The sequence below is a fragment of the Harpia harpyja genome, chromosome 1, assembly GCF_026419915.1.
Source record: "Harpia harpyja isolate bHarHar1 chromosome 1, bHarHar1 primary haplotype, whole genome shotgun sequence".
Taxonomy (NCBI): Eukaryota; Metazoa; Chordata; class Aves; order Accipitriformes; family Accipitridae; genus Harpia; species Harpia harpyja.
The window spans coordinates 5,417,962-5,424,912 of record NC_068940.1 but is presented as its reverse complement, the minus strand read 5'-3'; the positions used below and the strand labels follow the sequence as shown (position 1 = coordinate 5,424,912).

Here is a 6,951-nt window from a genome sequence, read left to right as displayed (position 1 = left end):
TGGGAAAAGGACAGAAGAAGGAAAAAGAACACAAGAATTAAGGGGAGCACCCAAATATATTCAAAGTGCTGATCCCTGCCTTCGGGAACTTGTTTTACTGCTTTGGTTAGCTGAATCATGAAGTTGTTTTTATATATTCCCCCAAGACATCCAAGCTCTTAAAAATTCTTGGCAGAATGCCAGTTATTCTCCAGAAATCTTTTCCACTCTGCCTCTAAGATTTCAGCATGGGATTTGCTGTCAGATTTTTAGGGCCTGATTCATAACAAATTTTCACATTCCTTACATAGGACACTTTAAGAATTTACCCAGAGAGAGAGAGAGTGGATATATGTAGGGTAGCAGCAGGAGACAGACATTTCTCAACTTCGTTTAGAGGAGAGAGGGACAGGGAATATTCATAAGAAATCATTTCTCTAATGACTCCATGTATTGACTTCTGTACTGCTCAATACCTGTGCAAGTCCTCACTGCACAGTGAGTGTGCAGTGCCTTAATTGCCTTGTTAGAGAAGAGAGGAATGTCTCCACAGCTGAAAAGCATGAAGTCTTGCAAGCATCTCATACTGTATTAAAGGTATTGGATACCTTAGTACTGTAATTATTTGCCTTGCCTGCTTGAAGGCTCACTAATAGGTTTTTCTTAGATAACTCAATCATTCTGTACTTTAAACCTCACATCAAGTTCTGACATGGATGGTCTAAACTTGCAGTCAAACATCTGCCCTGGAAAGCCATCAGTCTCACTCTCAAGTGTCTTAGCTGTAGGTTCATCTGTCTTGTCAGAGTTCAAAGGAGCACCACATTGGTTTTTTCCCCTTCTTGCTCTTGCCTCACCTAAAACCCGTTCCTTGTAATTCTACTTGAATTTTTGACTCTCTGACAGAGGCTCCTGATATTGTCATCACAGTCTTTCTCTCTACTGTATTTCCCAAAATAAATGAGAAAAAGGAACCTGGAGGTATTAATCTAAAAAAAATTCCAAACTAGCTGTCTCTGTGACTCCAGACTACTGAATTTCATAAATGTTGACAGAAATACATAATAAAGCTTAACTGAACATTTGCACCTGCAATTCTATGCTGAATGCCTTTTTTTGGTTCTGTGTAACTGTGGGTTTTTGTTTTTTTTTTTCTTTCCCAGTGATTGCTTTTTGGAGGAACAATATCCTATATGAAGCGTACAGATAGACACAGTGAAAATGTGTCTCTGCATGTAAACCCCAAGCAAGAATAAAAAAGTGAAGTAGTAGTCTGGATTTTATATTAGAGTGTAAGCTCATTCTCTGAGGACAACATTGCCTCAGCTTTGGGGAAAACATTCTTATAAATTCATTGTTTCTTCACTTTCTAGGGTCTTTTATAGCTACCGGGTGAAGTATCTCCAGAGTTTTCTTTGATGTGCATAGAAAAAATTCTAAGATAGGGTAAGTAGAAGTTATGTCACACATTTCATCATCACTGTCCTTAATAGACAGTGGTGGTGGGTTGTTTATTTTACAGACAGGGAAGTTATACAGATCTCTCTCCACACACTGTTCCCATGTCCACACCTACACAAAATCTGCTGTCTTGTTTTGACCGGGAAATGTCAATTATCCAGTGGTTTGGGGCTGGCAGTTCATTTGAGTTGTCAGTAAATTACAGACCACTAGTATACTACCAGCATAGATCCTTGCCAATCCCCACCACAAACCACACACCCCATCACACCAAGCATGAAGAAATTAGGGGATAGGTGAGGGGTCACTGTTAGTGTTAACCAACATGCATCAAATTTCTACAGTTAAAAAAACCCAATCAATTGCTTAGTCAGAGGTATCTACTATGGTTTGAGTTACCCTAAAGTTTCCTACCTGGCTCACAGCCAGGTTGTTGTAGATTTCTTTCAGCTCCTGTGCAATATCTGCGATTCCTATCTGGATGTCTTAGACACCCTAGGACATCTTAAATGTTCTAGGCACTATATGCCATGCGTGGACAATTGGAGCAGGTCCTCGGTGTTCAGATTTCTGAAAATATGAGAAATAATTTATTTAATGTGTTACAGGCTTAATATTATGTGTTAATATATAAGATATATCACTCGGTAGGCTTTCAAACCCTTCTGGGAGTCAGTGTACTTTGTAGCCAGCTCAGACTGAAACACGTAAAGGTGTCAGGTGCCACCTGAGGCATCCTAGCACCTGAAACTTTCCCATGGGGCTGACAGATGAGATGTCAGACCTACAAGAGACCCCCGCCCCCCGACACACACGTGTTTTCTGGTTTGGCAGTGGGATGCCCTTGGGCATCTAAAATGACACCGTGTTCAGGCAGCTGGATCCCACTGCACAGCTTAACCTCGGGAGAATTCGGGTCCCTGAACTGGGAGTCATTCAGAGGATCCCGACTGTGGCTGTGTCGTTCAAAGGATGGTACAGTGCGAGTAGTACCTCACGCCCCTGGGGTGCCCTCCGTCTCGGCACCCTCAAGGCAATGCTCTGTCTTCCTGGATTTCTAAGAAACTACCCTGGTAAGGACACAGAAAGGAATTTCTGGGTCAACGGCTCTGGTCCCCTGCTCACCTGAGAGCACAGCGTTGCAATCCTTTCCCAAAGCTGTGCGGTAATTCATGGACCAGAGGAAGCATTCCGCATCTCTCTTCCCGCTGCCCCATTCAACTGTGGCCCACTCTTTATCTTCCCACTCCACTCGGCTTCCTGGACTCCTGCCCCAAGACATTTCCCCCCGGTCTCTTTAGCAGTTGAAGTCAGAAGAAGGTCAGCTCACAGTGTAAATGTTTACACAATAAACTTTGCTCTTTCTGTACTTAAAGATAACTCTCCATGTTTTTAACCTCCCAGTGAACCTCTCAATAGTACTAAGAAGTCTGTCTTCTCAGTGAGGCCTAGAAAAAGAAGAGGAATATGTATGTAGGTCAGGCTGTTTTAGAGAGCCTGTGAGCTCAAGCAAACAACTACCTCAGGCATCAGTGTAAGACAGACCATTTTCCAATTCTCCTGCACTAGAAAATCTGATTATTTGCATCATGAGGTTTGTGGTATTTGATGCCTTTGTCAAAGTTTTCCCTCCTGGAGTCCTGTGATGTTGCTTTTCATTGAAAAATAAATTAACTTCTTAGCTTTTATTATAGAGTGGGAAAGCTGGAAGACATGAAACTCAGAGGTTCAAGATTTTGAAAGGAGATTGAAGATATAACCTATTTGTTAGTATTTTGTGAAGGGTGGAGAAGAGACGGAGAAGATTGAGTCAAGATTTTTGAAAGCGACAAGGTAACTCTGTTCCCCATACTTTTCTACTAAGCCCACCCAACAACTTTTTTTTTTTAAATAGAAATAGCCATTATATATTTTAAACATATTTTAAACAAATTTCCATTTGCTGGCCTTTTATTTTCCTGTCTCTGAAATTGTCTTGCTTTTGGGTTTTTTTCTTTTGTTTTGTTTTTGCTTTGCACATCATAGCACAGAATATTTTCAAGGTGAGATTTGAAAACAGATAATGCGTAAGTGCTGTTGGTGTTGACAGGAAGCCTCTTATATGTGAAGGGCAGCATAAGATAAAACTGTTGTTTTTTCAGTTTCCAAACAAGTGGCTGATAGAGGCTAGTCTCTCATACTGAAGGGAAGTAGAAGTTGACTTGATTTTAAAACAGAGACGGGGGATTTGGGGCTCAAGATGGAAAGCTATGTTTTAAGCACTCTGAGATTCAGTATAGCTTTTTACTGACTGGGAAATGTGAGAGGGAAAGCTCAAGAAGAGAAAAGGAGAAGATCCGGGTTTCCCCCAGAAGACTAATCTAAGTTAACAGCAATCAAAAATTGCTATCAGAACAGAATAGCCAGTTGGCCTGGTTTTGCATCTGGAGGCAAGCGTGTCAACAGCTACCCTTGCAATGGACTCTGGGTGGTTGGGAGAGGGCTTGGGGGGAAGCAGAGGGCACGCAGCAGGGACTGTGTTAGTTCATCGAGCTCATTCTGCAAAGGCACGGTTATGGAAGTCTCCGTTCTCTTGACTGTGTAGATAATATCAGGATTTGAGCTTCCAAGTCTGCCCTTCCATCGCTTCCCATGAACGGTGTTTTCATGCAGAAACAGGTGAAGAAAAGACAAAGAAGCCCATGCACATGTGTATTTGCTTATGGGTAAAGCTATTTTGAGTTAGTTGTTTTTCATGGGTAAGCAGGATATCCAAGTTAGTTTTCTATGATTTATAGTGGGATTTTTATATAAAAAACCCACACTACTTCTGTAAAGTATTATACATTTCCTTTAGGGAAGGCTAAATCACCCATATTAATTCAGCTAAATTCAGACTTTTGTGATAAATGAGGGAAATATGTTTTAGATAGTCATAGGAAATCTGTCCAGCAGTGTTATGATAGTCAAATGGACAAATAAAAATAAATTGGTTGAAGCTGAATAATAGAGAGTCTGTCACAGCAGTATAATATAGTGGCAAACAAGGAAAACAAATGTGTTTATTTTGAGACGTTACTATAAATCACCAGTAGACCTAGAAATATTTCTCTGAAGAGGGCACTGAAAGAAGTAAGGTTGTATGAAAACATATGCATAACAGGTTGAAGCAAATCAAAGGCTTTGAACCAAAAAGGAGGAGCTCTAGCAAAGCCCCAGGGAATTGTTACCCTACTCTACTCTCAGTTGTTTCTTGGACCATATGGTTTTTTACTAAGGCATCGCTTCTGTATGTACTAATGCAAAACCTAAAAGAAAATTTGAAGCTTCTATTTGTGAACACATGACAGCTCAGACGTATGAATATGAAAGCTCAGCACAGGAAGGAACACCAGTGTAAAACTACTACAATATACTCACTGTTAACTACTGATATAAGAATGCCTATTTTTTGTTGTTAGCAAATTTCAGTTTGTTTCATTACATGTAAAAACATGTGTAATTGTCAGAAAGCTGATACAGTTGATACACTGACATGTATGAAATAATCTTCCGTCCCTTCTCACCCCTTTCGTCTAGCTGAACACCTTAATAAGATGAAACTGAAGTTTGTTAAATGGATCTTTTATTGTTTGCACCGATCTCCAAAATACAATTTTACCACAGTTATTTTTTTAGTATCCTCTGTGTTGCAACTGCAGTTAACAATGACACACTCATGTTACGAATCTACAGTGGTTTGTCATTTCTACAGCAGCAGACTTTGGTAAAAACCTATTTGTGGTGTTTACAAGAATTACAACAGCACCAGGGATTTGGACATACAAACCAGAGGCAGATAGAGTTTCTTAGACTGGCTGGAATTTAATTTCAAATAACGAACAAAAACATTTGGTGTTTTTAATGGGTTGAATTTAGCAGAGTGTGTTTTGAAGAAGCTTGCATCAGCTTAAAAGAATAGCCACTGTAGTCCTCCTGATGCAGTTTTGCTATGGCATACCAACAATCCAGCATGGTATACAGAGTTATACGTTAAAAGCGGAGCTGGAACACTGAAACCAAAAATGGTGCCAAAATGCAAGAGCTCGGTGTCTGTGGCAGTGCCCCTGGCAGCACTGTGGGCTCCCCAGGCTCCATTCTCATTGGAATTTCCCTTTGCTACCAGGTGGCTCCGTTCTGCAATCCTGTGATGGATTTTATGGGTTCACTAGTGGAGATACTGGGGGAATATGGTTGTATAACACAAGGGTGGTGGGCTATACCAATCCTGGGCTGCTAAAGTGCCTTAAAATTGTTTTATTCTAGTTCTTTGCATTTTCTGTAAGTGAAGTCGTGAGGCCCTAGTCCCTGAGTGTGCCACAGCCCATCAGAAAAGGAAGCTTGCCTGTTCTTTCACCTGCGGACACCAGGTATGTTTCTAGAAGCACTCTAGAATAAGCTGACCTTGTTCTCCTTCCGTGGAAGCACAAGTTAGATCCATTTCTTCTGTTTCTATCCCTTCCTTTTTATTAATCTCTCTCAAAGAAAAAAAGTATAAAACAATGTTGACACATCTCTTTGGCTTTCCTGGAAGTACTCAGACACAGTATGTCAGGACCTGTCATGTGGCTGTCCCATTACTGGGTACCACCACATGACCAGTTGAAGCGTATCAGGTTGTACGATGGGAGTGTTCATACGTGTGAAGTCGTGCGTAGAGGCTGCTCGAATGTACTATCGTAACAAAATACAGGGGCTGAGTGAGATTAATGCCTTTTACGTGATGTGCCGTGCTCATATACTCGGCTACATATATGTACACAGCCTTGATAGAAAACAGCAAATGCCTGCCTTTTGGTCACTGTGACGGTAGAGAGGACACGGGGCTTTTGGGAGAGAGGGTGCCAAGCGGTGTGTCAAAGGCTAGTTGCATAATTTTGGCAGGCAGGCTTTGGCCTGCAGGTTAAGCACTCCTGGTGTAAAACGTAGTGGAGAACTGCAAGATTTAGAAATGGGAGGTTTCTAGGTAAAGCCTGAAAATGGAAGTTAAATGAGAGCAAAAGAGCAAGTTATAGAACTGGGGAGCTAGAACAACACGAGAGGTGCAGTTTCTTAATGTTGCTTCTGGAGACAATATTTATTACAAATTAAACCCCAGTCTCTTGGTACTGAATTTTGGTCAAGCAGGGGTGGCTGATATCTATAAATCCTAAAGCTGGTAAATACCTTAAATTGGTAATCGGCACATTATTCAAACTTCAGAAATTTCCTTGTTGCACTTTGAAATTTTAAATGACTCTGTAGGCTAGAAAAAAAAGCAGTGTGTAGGATGTTGCCTCAGCTGTAAGTCCCCACTCTGAGTGAAGCAGAGCTGGCATTTGCAATGAGATGCTCCAGATAACTTCCCTGAGCAGCCTGTGAATAGCTGCTCTCACTGTGTGCAATGGTCTCCTTTGCTTTGAGCAGATGCATTGTACATAGCTGAAAAGGTGTGGTCCATTCCCACGGAAAGTTTTGGTTCTGATGAATAGAAATTATCCCCACAAAAAGTAA

At 41.1% G+C, this 6,951-nt stretch overlaps 1 long non-coding RNA gene across 1 annotated transcript; it reads left to right on the top strand.

The window, feature by feature from the left end:
• Window positions 1-1,153: 1,153 nt before the first annotated feature.
• On the top strand, window positions 1,154-5,829 carry LOC128141902 (uncharacterized). Its single transcript, XR_008235222.1, has 4 exons — window positions 1,154-1,271; window positions 1,353-1,425; window positions 3,135-3,273; window positions 5,725-5,829. It is a non-coding gene; the product is annotated as an uncharacterized LOC128141902 (long non-coding RNA).
• Window positions 5,830-6,951: the final 1,122 nt, after the last annotated feature.